Source organism: Bos javanicus, chromosome 19 (genome assembly GCF_032452875.1).
Source record: "Bos javanicus breed banteng chromosome 19, ARS-OSU_banteng_1.0, whole genome shotgun sequence".
NCBI lineage: Eukaryota > Metazoa > Chordata > Mammalia > Artiodactyla > Bovidae > Bos > Bos javanicus.
Window position 1 is genome coordinate 10,459,850 of NC_083886.1, and position 16,298 is coordinate 10,476,147.

Sequence of the window (16,298 nt, forward strand, 5' to 3'; positions counted from 1 at the left end):
TCTAGGAAAGGAGCTGTAAGAGCTAGGATGAGGAAGACCTGGCTGCCCAAGTCATGGCCAGTGGGTGGGGACTGGAAGGTCAGCAGGAATCACCAGGCACAAAGGGAAAGGGGCCTTTGTGTTGAGACCCGTCGTGGCAGGAGACCTGTCTCTGGAGCTGAAGTCAGGGGTATGGGAGGAGTGGTTAGAGGACAGAGGAGCAAAGAGATGAGATGGGGCTCTGGAGAGGAGAGGTGGCAGGAGCCAGACTGCGTAAGTCCAGGGAGAGCCCGTCTCCTTAGAAGACACTGCGTGGAGGGCCAGGAGGTGTCCCAGAGGGGCCAGCATGCTGGGACCAGTGGGGTGAAGTCCCTCATGGCCTCATTTGGCCATGGTCACCAGGGAGGGATGGAGGGAATGCAGGTGGGGATCTGGCTGGTCTGGGCCACAGTCCCCAGACGTTCCTGACCCTTCCTACAGCCCCCTTATCCCTAGTGTCCAGGCAGCCTCATCCCCTGTCACCCTGTTAGGTAGTTAGAATAGGAAACAGAAGTCCAGAATGGCGGTGGCTAGGAAGGAAAAAGCCCGCAAAAATAAAACAAAGGAAGGTCAGGGACCGGAGAACAGGTAGAACAAACAGCACTCCTGGCTAGCCCAATTTACATAGGGCAGGTCCGGGGGGAGAAAAAAAAACATATAAAAAGAGGAGCCGAATGGCCGGGGGTCTCTCTCTCCCTCTCCCACGCGCCAGTGTGCTCCCCCACTCTCTTCTCTTTGAGTCTTTGCAGGGGATGGATTTTCCTGCTATTTTCTTAATAAAATAGAGCTGTAACACTGATCTGTCCAAGAGCTATAACACGGTCTGTCTGAGACCTGAGAGCTATAACACGGTGCATCCTAGAGCTATGACACGCCGAGTTCTCTAACATCCGTCGCTTCAAGTTTTTGTTCGGACAAGACAGAACCGAGGAAAATACCACTCGCCTGACAACCCCAAGTGATCTTTTTGATGAGTCTCACTACAAATCTTTTTCTCATGTGGCTCCATCTTGGACCCTCATTTTGCTCATTTTTCTTACCCAAGAAGAGCTCTCCCACATGACTCCCTAACCCCTGAGGTCCAGCTGTTACCGAGTCACGCTTGCTCTGCTTGCCGCAGGGTAAGCCAATAAGTCTGGGAGATGAGGTGTTGAGGGAAGGAATATGACTTTGTTCAGAGAGCTGGCTGACCAAGAAGATGGCAGACTAATGTCTCAAAACAATCAGCTTGTGGGTGCCTGGATGCCAGGTTCTTTTATGGATCAGAGGTGGGGGGGGCGGTGAGGAAACAAAGTGAAAAGACCATTTAATTCTTGCAGATATTTCCTAGACTAGCAAACCTCTGGCAGGGGGATGTGTTAGTTTCACTGCCTTATAGCCATTTCATGGGTGGTGTGAAATGGAATATCTCCTGTCATGTCAATAAACAAAAATGCCATCAGTTCAGTTCAGTTCAGTCACTCAGTCATGTCTGACTCTTCGCGACCCCATGAATCGCAGCATGCCAGGCCTCCCTGTCCATCACCAACTCCCGGAGTTCACTCAGACTCACGTCCATCGAGTCAGTGATGCCATCCAGCCATCTCATCCTCTGTCGTCCCCTTCTCCTCCTGCCCCCAATCCCTCCCAGCATCAGAGTCTTTTCCAATGAGTCAAATCTTCGCATGAGGTGGCCAAAGTACTGGAGTTTCAGCTTTAGCATGATTCCTTCCAAAGAAATCCCAGGGCTGATCTCCTTCAGAATGGACTGGGTGGATCTCCTTACAGTCCAAGGGACTCTCAAGAGTCTTCTCCAACACCACAGTTCAAAAGCATCCAGTCTTCAGTGCTCAGCTTTCTTCACAGTCCAACTCTCACATCCATATATGACCACAGGAAAAACCATAGCCTTGACTAGAATGAACCTTTGTTGTCAAAGTAATGTCTCTGCTTTTGAATATGCTATCTAGGTTGGTCATAACTTTCCTTCCAAGGAGTAAGCGTCTTTTAATTTCATGGCTGCAGTCACCATCTGCAGTGATTTTGGAGCCCCCAAAAATAAAGTCTGAGACTGTTTCCACTGTTTCCCCATCTATTTCCTATGAAGTGGTGGGACCAGATGCCATGATCTTTATTTTCTGAATGTTGAGCTTTAAGCCAACTTTTTCACTCTCCACTTTCACTTTCATCAAGAGGCTTTTGAGTTCCTCTTCACTTTCTGCCATAAGGGTGGTGTCATCTGCATATCTGAGGTTATTAATATTTCTCCCGACAATCTTGATTCCAGTTTGTGTTTCTTCCAGTCCAGCATTTCTCATGATGTACTCTGCATATAAGTTAAATAAACAGGGTGACAATATACAGCCTTGACGAACTCCTTTTCCTATTTGGAACCAGTCTGTTGTTCCATGTCCAGTTCTAACTGTTGCTTCTTGACCTGCATACAAATTTCTCAAGAGCTATCTGCAATTCTAGCCCCCCAGAAGTGAATTTATGAGCTGGTAAGCAGCAGATAAGTGGAGCCATTTCCCACACAGAGAACTCACAAAGAATGTCACAGTCCTTCACAGGTGGGCAGGGTCAGGCTATCTGGCTGTGAGCCAAACAAAGGCACCCTAGCCCAAGGGTCAGGCGAAGGGGGGCAGGGGCAGGGCTCCCTAAGGCAGGCCATTATGTATGTCTCTAATAAGAAAAGTGGCAAAATAAAAGTTAAAATCACAGAAAAAGATTTAATACAGAGTCAAAATTAACCCACCTGGGTTATATAGCCAGGCCCTGAGCCTGTGAGGAACCTGGTCCATTCCCAGCAATAGGTTCTGGACTCCGCATATAGAGGGAGGAGCTCATACGTGCCTCACAGGGAGCCAAGCTTCCCAAACAGTCCACCCAGGGGAGTGTCCCACCCTGGCCCCCAAGCTCAGTGGACCACCCATTCTCATATCTCTCGGGCAGCACAGCTCCTGGCCTCTCGGCCTTGCACCAGAGATAGTCACGGGGTCCACCTAGTGCCCACCCAAAGGCTCCAAGTCACCACCCTGTGGCCCCCAACCCCCTGCGCCACTTCACCTAACTGGCCTAAATGGGGTCAAGACCCTGGGAGCTTCAAATGGTCACCTGGAGAAGGTGGAAATCCTATCTGGTGGGGAAAGGGACATGTCCTCCTTTCCAGGGTGGAAGAGGGTGTGTGAATTCATGGAGTTGAGCCAGGACAGGACAGGACACGGTTTACTTACATTCCAAACACTGTTTACAAACATTCCAAACACTGACAGGCCCAGGGCACTGGGTCCACAGCTGCAAACAGGGTAGGGGCTGGGGTCGCTATGGCCAATCCAAGAGGGGACAGCATGCCTTCAGCACAACCAATCATGTGGGGCAATGCCATGGTGGTAGAGAGCTTCCCTTCCATCCCTCCTCTGTCCATTTGTCCTGACTGCTCAGCTGGGGCTCTGCTCAGTAGTGTGCTTCCTCCCTCCAGCCCCCCTTCCTCCTCTGCTGGGCAGCATCAAGCAGCACCTTCTCAGTGGCTCGGCCAGCCCCACGGACCTCCTGTCCTTCTTCAAACAACCGGTAGCAGCCACCAGGACAGTTGTTCATGTGGCCTTGGGGCTGCTGGAAGAAAAGTTACAACTCCAGGCATCCAGATCCTTCACTGTCATGGGTACTGTGGAGTGGAAGAAAGCCAGATGGCGGGGAAAGGTGTGGGGTGCAGGATGCACTCCTTGGGGTGTCGGGAGGGGAGAGAGGAAAGGGATGGGAGGTATGGAACGGACCTGCTCAAGAAGAAGCTGGAACCCTGCCCACCACCCCACCCCGAGATGTGCTAATGAACCCCAGCTGCGGCTGCTGTCCCAGGCCAGTGACTGCGCTCCCCAGGAAGAAGCTGAGAAGTGCGGCAACCAATATCGCACCATCACTGGGAGATGCAACAACGAGTGGGTGCTGGAGTGGCACTTGACCTGGGAGGGGGTCAGATCCGCCCGCTGCTCCTTCCCAACCCTACTGACCCCAACCCACCCCCTGCTGCAGGAGGAGACCCTGGCTGGGGGTCTCCAACCAGCCCCTGGCTTGCTGGCTGCCAGCTGAGAACGAGAACAGGCTGTCTCTCCCCTTCGGCTGGACCCCGGCAAGATGGGCAACAGCTTGCTCCTCCCCATTGTGAGTCAGGACTGAGGGGCTGGAGGATACTTCATCTCTTCTAAACATGGAGAACAGAAGCACAGACAGAGTCGGCCAGACAGGGCTTGAACCAGGCTCTCCCATGGGCTGGCGGATAACTCTGGGCAAGGACTCCAGCTGAGTCAGTTTCCTCAGCTGTAAAACCCACTCCAGATTTCTGTTATGACTATTAAAGCCCTTGATACAAACATCATTATAGGATGTGATATATTAGCACTTGTGTTTCCCTGGTGGCCTAGACAGTAAAGAATCTACCTGCAATGCAGGAGACCCGAGTTTGATCTCTGGCTCGGGAAGATATTAGTAGTAGCCATTATAGTACTGTTTTTTCTGAAAGAATTCATGTCAAAGTACCTTCAAGAGCAATACAGCTTAATGTAGCTCTATGTATTGACCTATTTCTCATTTAACAATTTATCAATTTTCTATTCATATGTCAATATCACAATCTATCCATCATCATCTATTTATCAATTTTTCTTCCATTGCTCATTCCATCTATCCAATTCTCTATCATCCATCACCTAGCAACCAATCCTTACATCTCTCAATCAGTTCTATTATCTAATTATCCACTAGTCTGTATAAATCAATCTATCATTTATCTCTCTAGAGGAGCTGGTGGGGTCTGAGTCAGCCAATCTGGTCTGTTCCCCTTTCTTTCCTCCTGGAATCCTCAGAAGCCAGGCTGGAGAGCATCTCTGTAGGAATGACAGCCACATAGGAAGTGGGACAAAGCAGGAAAGGGGAGGGGAGGGTGGGAGAGGAGGAGAGACTGTGTTAACTCCAGCGGGGGCAACCTGTTGCCCCCTGAGTCCTGGCTTGGCTCTGACATGTGTGGGGTCACAGCCCCACACTGATTGCTCTCCCACCAGGTCCAGGCTGTCTCCAACCATATCATGCACTTCTGCAGCGAGAGGCTGACCTCCGACCACAGCCGGTCCCTTAAGTTCATGCAGTGTGGCCAGTTCATTGACTGTGACTTGGACTTCACCCCTGAGTCCCCAGCCAGAGTAGCCTTCACTGAGAGTGTCGACTGTGAGAGCACCTGTGTCCACCTGCCCGCCTGCTTCCTCACCAAGGTACTGTGGTCTCCCAGGCTCCATCCCTGGCCAAGAGCTGGGGCTGGGCATCTGGAAGCCTAGAGCACCTGCCTTAGGGAGCTGCCTGAGATGCTGGAGTCTCAGACAATAACAAGATGCACAGTCTGACACATACACCTAGTTCTGTATGTGTTTGAGGGGTGAGGGTAGGGCAACCTGCCCGGAGGTTCAGTGCAGGTTTCACGAAAGGGGAAGCAATTGAGACTGGCGTTGAGCTGTGGGTGGCATTCCAACAGGGGAAGCCTCCGGGCTGCTACTTTTGGAAGCCTTTAAAGTCTCTTAGCAGTTGTCCTTCCCTCCCTCTGGGGTGGGCCAAGGCCCTGCAGTTCCCACAAATTCCTGGGTCCAGCTGGGAGGACAGGGCTCTGCTTCATGCTGAGAGCAAGGATGCTGCGGGACACTAGGGAAGAAATGATGGACTCCAAGGAGCAAAGCCTCTGCCGGGCACTGAGCCACCACCACACACACACACGCACATGTTCACTCACCCCTACTGTTCTCGCAATGTGTCATGTGAGGGCCCCTGGCTGGCTCCTTCCTCTGGCTTCTCTGGGGGGCCATCCCCTATCTTCCTAGTATACCGTTACTGGCTTCACTGCTGGCTCAGATGGTAAATAATCTGCCTGCAATGCAGGAGACCTGGGCTCAATCCTTGGATTGGGACGATCCCCTGGAAAAAGGCATGGCAACCCACTCCAGCATTCTTGCCTGGAGAATCCCATGGACAGAGGAGCCTGGCGAGCTACAGTCTATGGGATCACAGAGTCAGACTTGACTGAGCGACTAGCACTTCTGACTTTTAAATCTAACACAGCAAACACCACCTTAATTTAGAGTTACATTACTCTATGTGCAGGTCTGTGTTCAGTGAACTGCCAGCTTCCTGCAGCCTGTCTGGAGTTTTCTTGACCTTCACGACCTCCAAGGCACCCAGCACAGAAAGGGGCTGATGTCTGCTGAGCGGGGTGGAGTGAAAACAGCACGAGCCTTCATGTCAGAGAACTAGTTTCCACTCCCCGCTCTCCAACTGAGTTGTCCTTCCTCTCTCTGAGCCTCAGTTTCCCTGTCTGTAACATGAGGATCTAAGGCCTCATCCATGTCTAACCTTTCATGACTCTGCAGCACCAACTGCTAAGGATGCTCAGATAACCTGATGAGCAGCCTGAGTCTGGATGAGTCAAGGAGGATTTCCTGGAATAAGAGAGTTTTTGCTTTTGTTTTCAATTGGAGTATAGCTGCTTTGCATGTTGTGTTAGTTTCTGCCGTAAAACAACCTGAATCATCTATATGTACACATATGCCCTTTCCCTCCTGAGCCCTCATCCCACTCCTGTAGGTGTCATGGAGGCTGGAGCTGAGCTCCTGTGCTATATATAGAGCAGCTAAGAAGGGAGTTTTGAGCAAGGCTCTGAAGCACGTGGGGGATGACCTGGAGGGGTGAGCTTGCTCATGAAGGGCCCCCGTGTAAGTGACTCCTCTTCCACCTCAGACCCTGCCCAATGACCCAGGCATCACCAGTCAGCAAGACTGCATCTCCTTCTTCCGCTTGGCACAAAAGCAAAAACAAAGTCCGCAACCAGATCAATGGACTCACCTCCTTCGTGGATGCCAGCATGTTGTATGGCAATGAGGTCGCCCTCGTCATGTAGCTCCGCAACCAGACCAACTTCCTGGGGTTTCTCACACTCAGCACCCGCTTCCAGGACAATGGCTGGGCCCTGCTGCCCGTTGACAACCTGCACAATGACCCTGCCTCTTTGCTGAACCACTCGGCATGCATCCCTTGCTTCCTGGCACATCAGACTCGGGAGTGGACAGTCTTGTCTCCCTAGGAAAGAGCCAGTCCCAGGTTCCAGGAGGGGAAGCCCAGAGGGTACTCCATAGGGGATACATGACTTCATACCTCAATATTAGGTACACAGATCTGTGCGTGGTTCCCAGAATCAGTATGTCGGAAGGAGTTCTTTTGCAAAACAAGTGTGTGTCCAGAGATTGTTGCTTGACTCTCTGTACCATAAGGGCCTCATCCCCTACACAGTCCATCTGGAGTGGTGCTGATTGTTTCAAAAGCCTACCTCATATTGATCCAGCGTCCATCTCTTGCTCTTCACTGAGCTTCTAGACCCCCAGAGAAGAAGCTCTCTCTCTTTCACACAGTAATAGCCTCTTTAATTACCTGAAAGCAGCTTTCACTTCCACCTAATAATTTTTCTACTGTAGGTTAAATTTCCTTAGAAGCCAGTTTCCTCCCTGCACTAGCTAGACACTGGCATTTGGTACCTTCTTCTAGATGCATAATCTGAAATTTCCTGGGGGTCTTTCCCCCATCCTCCGCTTTCTATCGTCATGATGGCCATCACTTCTGCTTATTTAAGATATTTGAATGTGCCATCTCTCATCCTTATAGCAGCCCTGAAAAGGCAGCATTAGCATCACCCTCGTTTTGCAGACGAGAAGCTCAGCAAAGATAACTAATGCACCCCAGAGCAGAGTGTCCGATGGCAGAGTCCACATGGGGACTGGAGTCAGTGCAGTGGCCAGGTCTGGGCTCTTTCCACTCTGCACTACCACCTCCTTCATAGGGAGTTGGCTCCAGCCCCCTTTCTAAGGACTGTATGTTTCTTTGTTCCTGTTAAGAGCAGCAGGCTCCTTGCTCTGCTTAAGAGTAGATTGATTAAGACCACACACAAGGGCTTAGCTCAAAAACAGCAAATGACCGTGTGTAAGGCCACCTTCAGTACAGCACTTTCCTTCCTGGCCTCAAGGAGAAGGTCTGGCTACAGAAACAGGCTCTGCCCAACTCTCCTTCTTTCTCCTTCCCTGGGGCTCCCTGGGAAGAACAGTATGATACCAAGCCCAAAGCTAAGAACAAGTCCAGCCCCCAGGAGAGACCCTGCAGAGGGATGCAACTCACAGGACAGGTTGACTCAATCTCAAAGGCAAGGCTTGTAGAATCACCCAGGATCCCCACCAGCCATGGCTCTGATCATCCTGCCAAGCAGAATCATCAGGCAAAGGTTTTCCTGCCCCAAACTGGCAGCTGCCCCATGCTTGCCCACGGTACACAAACCCCTTCTAGAAACATAGGGAGCTGAGACTTAGGCACTGCTGTCCTCCCCCTCCAGGCTGTTGTGTGGGTCAGTGGAGCCTCGCAGCACAACTGAGGAGATGGAGGTCCAGTGGGGGCCAGGAATTTGGCGCAGGTCACTAAGTCTCACTGCCTCTTTCTAGTCCCCAGACTTAGTGTCTGGGGACTAGAAAGACATTTCTCTGGGAAGGACTGTGGTGACTCTGAACTTGGGGTTTTCAAGGTGATACCCAGTCAACTGAAACCCCAAAACTGGCAGTCATGCACACTCGGCTGGTGACTGAGCTGAGATGCCTGAATCCCTGGTGGACCGGAGACAAGCTGTACAAGGAGGCTCGGAAGATCGTGGGGGCCATGGTCCAGGTAGGAGGCCCTGGGCCCCAGCATCCCTTAGGAGCCATGAGAAGGCACAAACCAGATAGATGTGCCTCAAGTCAACTAGGTCTGGGTGATTGGGGGTGTTCCTGAGCTACGACCTGTACCCTCAACTCTGCCACTAACTTGCTCTGTGACCCTGTTCATGTCACCCAACCCCTCTGGGCATCAGTATCGCTCATCAGACAATGGGAAATTAACACTGTCACAATTAACATAATGCCAAGAATCAGTGTGTCTGAGCAGCCCTTCAGAAAAGCAAAAAATCTGTCCAAAGACAATGGAGTAGGTGGGCAGCCACTAAAGTAACGTTCCTCCTCCATCTTTTCTTTCAGATCTTCACCTACCAGGACTTTCTGCCCCTGTTTCTGGGAGAGAACAGGTCCAGGAAAGCCCTGGGGCCCTCCCAGGCATACCATGCCAGTGTCTTCACCCTGGCCTTCCACTGCAGCCACACCACGCTCCAGCCCTTCATGTTCCACCTGGACAGCCAGTACCAGGCCTCAGCACCCAACTCCCGAGTCCCACTCAGCTCTGCCTTCTTTGCCAGCTAGCAGATCGTGTATGATGGTGACCAGGTTCCCCAGGGGCAGGTGGGAGTAGGGGTGGAGCCCAGCTTAGTGCCAGGAGGCCAGGCCTCTGCTGATTGTCCCCCCCAGGACTGTGAAAATAAAGCAGGTGTCACCAAGACCTTCAGTCACGAGTCTGCCACCCCCTCCGGGATTAGAGGATTTCTAAAAGGGGAGGAGATGGGTGGCTGTGGTCCTGAAAGGAGCTTGCCTTCCACTTCTTCTCAAAGAAGTATGAGAGACTTCTTGCCCTGCCAGGTCCAGATTCCTACGTGTCCACCCAGGCCCCTGTTTCCTGATACAAACTTGATAGATGCAAATGACTGGCTTGTCCAGCTCTGAGCTAGCTTGGCATCATGTGATGACTCTGGGGCTTCCAAGAGGCTGGTCCAATCTGTGCTCATATTCCCTGCCACCCAGTGGCATTGACCCCATCCCTGGAGGCCTCATGGCCACCACCCCCGCCAAGCTGAACCCTCAAGATTCTAGGTTAGCGATGAGCTCCAGGACTGGCTGTTTCAGCAAGTGAAAAGGACTGGGCTGGACCTGGCTGCCCAACATGCAGCGGCAGCTGGTACCACAGCCTTCCGGGTGAGGGGGCTGCCGGCCCCTCCTCCCAGGCTGCCCCAGAGCTGGGCTGCTGGTGATGGTGGTGGGAAGCAGGGTGGGTCAGGGAAGATCCCTGGTGCCTCCTTTCTGACTGGGACTGTCTACAGGATGTGCTGAGGCTGATGCAGTAAAGCATCCCCGGGACCTCCTTTTTGTTGTCCTGCCACATCTTCTCCATTCTCACCAGGGTCTCTAGCTTTAGGGACACAACAGGTTGGACACAGGAGCTGAACAAGCACATCAGGATTTTCCAAGTAGGAAAAAAAAAATCAAAACACAGTAGCTTTAAAAGGCAGGGAAGAACTGCCCCTGCCCATCACCCTGGCAAGATCCAAGGAGGAAGTCCCAGGGATACAGAAACTGGATCTTGGCTCTGAGTGGGGAAGGGCAAAGAGCCTGAGAAGTAGAGAACCAGTGGAGTAAAAGTAGGCCTGCCTTAGTTGTTTGGTAAGGACACAAAAAGACTTTATCCCAGGAAAGAAGAAAACTTAGGCACTTTGCTAGGGTCTTTAATGGACATTAACTCTTCCAATCCTCCCAATGACCTTGAAAGCAGCTGTGACAGCCATTTTTATAGATGAGGAAATAAATTCAGAGACATCTAGTAATTGGCCCAAGCCCACATAACTAGGAAGTACTACAATTCGAATTAGGTTCAAATTTTTTCCTTTCTTCCTCCTGTTCAGTCCACCATGTTATTGTTGTTGTCCAGTCACCAAGTCTGACTCATTGCGACTCTATGGACTGCAGCATGTCCGGCTTCTCTGTCCGTCATCATCTCCCAGAGTTTGCTCAGATTCATGGCCATTGAGTCAGTGATGTCATCTAACCATCTCATCCTCTGCTTCCCCTTCTCCTTTTGCCTTCAATCTTTCCCGGCTTCAGGGTCTTTTCCAGTGAGTCAGCTCTTCACATCAGGTGGCCAAAGTATTGGAGTTTCAGCTTCAACATCAGTCCTTCCACTGAATATTCAGGGTTGAAATCCTGTAGAAGTGACTGGCTGGATCTCCTTGCAGTCCAAGGGACTCTCAAAAGTCTTCTCCAGCACCACAATTTCAAAGCATCATTTCTTCAGTGCTCAGCCTTCCTTATGGTTCAACTCTTGCATCCATACATGACTACTGGAAAAACCATAGCCTCCACTATAATGGGCCTTCGTTGGGAAAGTGACATCTCTGCTTTTTAATATGCTGTCTAGGTTTGTCATAGCTTTCCTTCTGAGAAGAAAGCATCTTTTAATTTCATGGCTGCAGTCACCATCTGCAGTGATTTTGGAGCCCAAGAAAATAAAGTCTGTCACTGTTTCCACTTTTCCCCCTTCTATTTGCTATGAAGTGATGGGACCAGATGCCATGATCTTAGTTTTTTGAATGTTGGGTTTTAAGCCAGCTTTTTCTCTCTCCTCTTTCACCCCCATCAAGAGACTCTTTAGTTCCTCTTTACTTTCTGCCATAGGAGTGGTATCATCTGCATATATGAGGTTCTTGATGTTTCTCCCGGCAATCTTGACTCCAGCCGGTGATTCATCCAGACTGGCAGTTTGCAGGATATACTCTGCATATAAGTTAAATAAGCAAGTGACAATACACAGCCTTGTCATACTCCTTTCCCATTTTTGAAACATGTCCAGTTCTAACTGTTGATTTTGACCTGCAGAGAGATTTCTCAGGAGACAGGTAAGGTGGTCTGGTAGTCCCATCTCTTTTTTTTTTTTTTTAATTTTATTTTATATTTAAACTTTACAATATTGTATTAGTTTTGCCAAATATCGAAATGAATCTGTCACAGGTATACCCGCGTTCCCCATCCTAAACCCTCCTCCCTCCTCCCTCCCCTACCCTCCCTCTGGGTCGTCCCAGTGCACCAGCCCCAAGCATCCAGTACCGTGCATCGAACCTGGACTGGCGACTCGTTTCATACATGATATTATACATGTTTCAATGCTATTCTCCCAAATCTCCCCACCCTCTCCCTCTCCCACAGAGTCCATAAGACTGATCTATACATAGGTGTCTCTTTTGCAGTCTCGTACACAGGGTTATTGTTACCATCTTTCTAAATTCCATATATATGCATTAGTATACTGTATTGGTGTTTTTCTTTCTGGCTTACTTCACTCTGTATAATAGGTTCCAGTTTCATCCATTTCATTAGAACTGATTCAAATGTATTCTTTTTAATGGCTGAGTAATACTCCATTGTGTATATGTACCACAGCTTTCTTATCCATTCATCTGCTGATGGGCATCTAGGTTGCTTCCATGTCCCATCTCTTTAAGAATTTTCCACAATTTGTTGTGATCTGCACAAAGGCTTTAACATAGTCAATGAAGCAAAATTAGATGTTTTTCTAGAAACCCCTTGCTTTCTCTGTGATCCAACGAATGATAACAATTGGTCTCTGAATCCTCTGCCTTTTCTGAATGGAACTTGTTTATCTGGATGTTCTAAGTTTACATACTGCTGAAGCCGAGGGATTTTGAGCATAACCTTACTAGCATGTGAAATGAGTGCAATTGTATGGTAGTTTGAACATTCTTTGGCATTGCCCTTCTTGGGATTCTTTCCTATCCTGTGGCCACTGCTGAGTTTTCCAAATTTGCTGTCTTATTAAGTGTAACACTTTAACAGCATCATCTTTTAGGATTTTAAATAGCTCAACTGGAATTTCATCACCTACACTAGCTTTATTCATAGTAATGCTTCCTAAGGTCCACTGAATCTCACACTCCAGGATGTCTGGAGTGACCACAGCATCATGATTATCTGATCATTAAGAACTTTTTTTGTATAGTTCCTCTGTGTATTCTTGCCGCCTCTTCTTAATCTCTCCTGCTTCTGTTAGGTCCTTACCATTTCTGTCCTTTATTGTGCCCATCCTTGAATGAAATGTTCCCTTGGTATCTCCAGTTTTCTTGAAGAGATCTCTAGTCTTTCTCATTCTATTATTTTCCTCTACTTCTTTGCATTGCTCATTTAAGAAGGCCTCCTTATCTCTCCTTGCTATTCTTTGGAACTGCATTCAGTTGGGTAGATCTTTCCCTTTCTCCCTTGCCTTTCACTTCTCTTTTTTTCTCAGCTATTTGTAAAGCCTCCTCAGACAACTTTTGCCTTCTTGAATTTTTCTGTGAGATTTGGTCATGTCTTCTGTACAATGTTACAAACCTCCATCCGTAGTTCTTCAGGCATTCTGTCTACCAGATCTTATGCCTTAAATCTGTTTATTATTTCCACTATACAATCATAGGGGATTTTATTTAGGTCATATCTGAATGGCCTAGTGGTTTTCCCTACTTTCTTCAATTTAAGCCTGAATTTTGCAAGAAGGAGTTCATGATCTGGGCCACAGTCTGCTCCAGATCTTGTTTTTGCTGACTGCATCGAGTTTCTCTGACTGCAAAGAATATAATCAATCTGATTTTGGTATTGACCATCAGTGATATCCGTGTGTAGAGCTGTCTGTCTTGTTGTTGGAGAAGGGTGTTTGCTATGCCCAGTGTGTTCTGTTGACTTAATGTTAGGGGAAGGCTTCAGCCAGAGCCTTGCTTCTCTCTCCCTCTCCCCATCTCCTAATTTCCTGTCTAAATGCAACCTGAAAAAAATAAAAATAAAAAATAAATGCAACCTGAAGCCCCATCTGCCTCTGCTAATCTTTGGCAGTATACAGTAAAGGGTGGGCAATTCCTAGGGCACCTAACACAGGACCAGGCAGTCACATAGCAGACTCTCAAGAACCTGTCTTTCCTTCCCTCCACTTTGGTGCTCTGACAGAGTGGTGGTGCCTCCTGCTGGAGATCTGAGATTGCTAGCTGCCCAAGTTAACCGCACAGCGAGTTCCTGTTCCCTTTAAGCTGTTTCATCCTAGCTCTTGCAGTCTCCACTAATCCCTCCCCAAGTCCAATACCAAATTTGGAGTTGGAAGGCCTGGTTTGAGCTCCATGGAATGGTGGGGGTGACCTTGGAAAAGTCACAGTTGCTCAAGCTCAGCAAATACCGATTGATAACATGAGGATTATAAAGCACTTCAGAAGTGTGAGGATCCTGAGGATATTCACACAGCAGTGCCTATTAATGGGAAACATCATATGGTTTTCCTTTGTTCAGCTTGGGGATGGTGTTTCGGAGTTGTAATTCAGTGGATAGCACTGGGCTGACGTCTCTTTGGGTCATGGCAAAGCTATCTCCTATCTTGATGGTCCCATCATATCATGTGATTTGGTCCTGGTGTGGGATCCTGATGGCTGAAAAATCAATATGGCTAATCTTTGTTAGTTTCTCAGTGGGTAAAAATTATTTTTTAATTAAAATTTAAATTTTAATTAAAATTTAAATTTTAAAGTTTTAATTTTAATTAAATTTTAAATTATATTGATATAATTAATATATCATAAATTTACCCTATAAAGTATATAAATAAGTGATATACAAGTTTATACTTGTATATCATATGTAATATCAGAACATTTTCATCACTCACAAAAGAAACAGTAGTAATAGTCACTCCCCATCCCCACCCCAATCCCTGACAATTAGTAACCTAGCTTTACATGTTTGCCTATTCTGCACCTTTCATATAAATGGAATTATGCAGCAGGTGGTCATCTTCTAAGCAGCTAGATTTTACCCATGCTCTTCATTCCTTGGTTTGTTCATTGACTTATTCAGTCATTCTACAAATCTGGGAGTCTTTATGTTCTGGGTACTGTCTCATTTATGCCTAGTTAATGCCCTGATCGTATGGTGGTGGTGAGTTTGTTGGTTTACAACAGCTTCCTACATTAGGACATACTCCTCAGTGTACACACGAAACACAGCTGTCTGCTCAAATTGAAAACCAGAGAGCAGTGGTTCGGTCTTTGGAAAGTTCAAGGCCTCTTCTGCCAGCAGGGATTTTGTTCTGCCCAATATTGCCTGACCACACAGCTCTCCTGGGACAAATCAGGACAAATCGTGGTGAGCAGACGCCAACGGGAATCCGCAGGGGGAAGACGAAACTGCTCCTGCCCTTTGCCCTACAGAGTACAATGCTTGGAGGTGCTTCTGCAGGCTCTTTCAGCCTCAGAATCTGGCACAGCTTAGCCGGGTTCTGAAAAACGAGGGTCTGGCAAGGAAGTTCCTGGATCTGCACGGGACACCGGACAACTGCCATCTGAATCGGGGCCATCACAGAGCCTCTTTTGCCAGGGGCCCGAGTTGGGGCAGAATCGAGGTGTTTTCACCGAGAGACAGTGTGTGGCCCTGAGCCACTACTCCTTGTCTCGAACTGTGTGTGACAACCCTGGTATCACCACCGATCCAAGGGGCATCTTCAGGGCCAGCTCTGCCCCCAGGGCTTTGTGCCCTGCTCCTACATCCCCGGCCTGAATGTATCTGCCTGGAGAGGCAGATGAGGCCTCCCCAGGTAAGGGGGTCTCCTCCAACAGCCGGGGCTGGCTCAGAACTTCACATCCGTCCCTGGACTTGGCTGTCCTTTCAGGCCTCTAAGCAGGAAACACAGAACTCGTCTCGAGGGACAGGACATGCTTTCCCAGTGGCTCCCCAGTATGCTAGCCTCTGGGTCGACAGCTACTCCCAGGGCCCAGGGCTTTGGGGGGCAATTAGGAAGCATCCACCTAGCCTCGGCCAAGTCGTCAACACCCTAAAAGAGCTCTGCTTCTGGACATCCAGCAAGTCCCTCACTTGTTTGCTTGTGCTGCTTCCGCAGGAGTCCAGCCCAGGCCTCTGACCTTGGAGACCAGGAAACCTGGGGAAGACCACAAGGCTACCTTCTCGCCTGGAGCAACCGTTTCCTGCTCATGCTTTTGCCGGCTATGGCCGGCTCTGGCCGGCTCTCTGGCTGGGAGTGGTGGCCGAGGCACCCGGCAGCGATGAACCCTTCCACCAGGCAACCCTCTCACGTGTCAGGTCACATATCAGCGCCGCATACAAGGGCTCGAGAGCCAAGCAAGGGGTTCTGGGAGGCCCAGGCGAGAAGGAGGGTTTCCAGCCATTTTTGTCCACTTTCCAGCCTGTTCCTGACCCCTGCCTAATGGGAGGCCAGAGTCCCAGCCTCCAGCCACCCCACGATCTTCCTATGAAGCCTGCAGGGTGGGCAGCACTCGCTGCTTCTCCTAAGAAAGCACCACTGAGGGCAGAAGCTGTTTCTGCTTTGGGCTGGGGATGGGGCGGCGTGGAACTTGTCGTACACTTCACTCCAGATGTTTCAGAGGAATGCTGCTAAGACACAGCCGGCACTAACCTTGAAGACCCTCCTAGGGGCTGAGTTTGGAGAATCCAAAGAACCTCTGGAGTAGGAAAAGGCAGGGAAGGGCGGCAGTGTTAGGGGCCCCGACATTAAGGAGAATACCTTTGCCATACCAGAGACTTGAGCAGAAAACA

The 16,298-nt window shown here is 49.4% G+C and overlaps 1 pseudogene; it reads left to right on the top strand.

Moving 5' to 3' along the window:
- Window positions 1–538: 538 nt before the first annotated feature.
- Window positions 539–15,310, top strand: LOC133233070 (eosinophil peroxidase-like; annotated as a pseudogene).
- The last annotated feature ends 988 nt before the right edge of the window (window positions 15,311–16,298 follow it).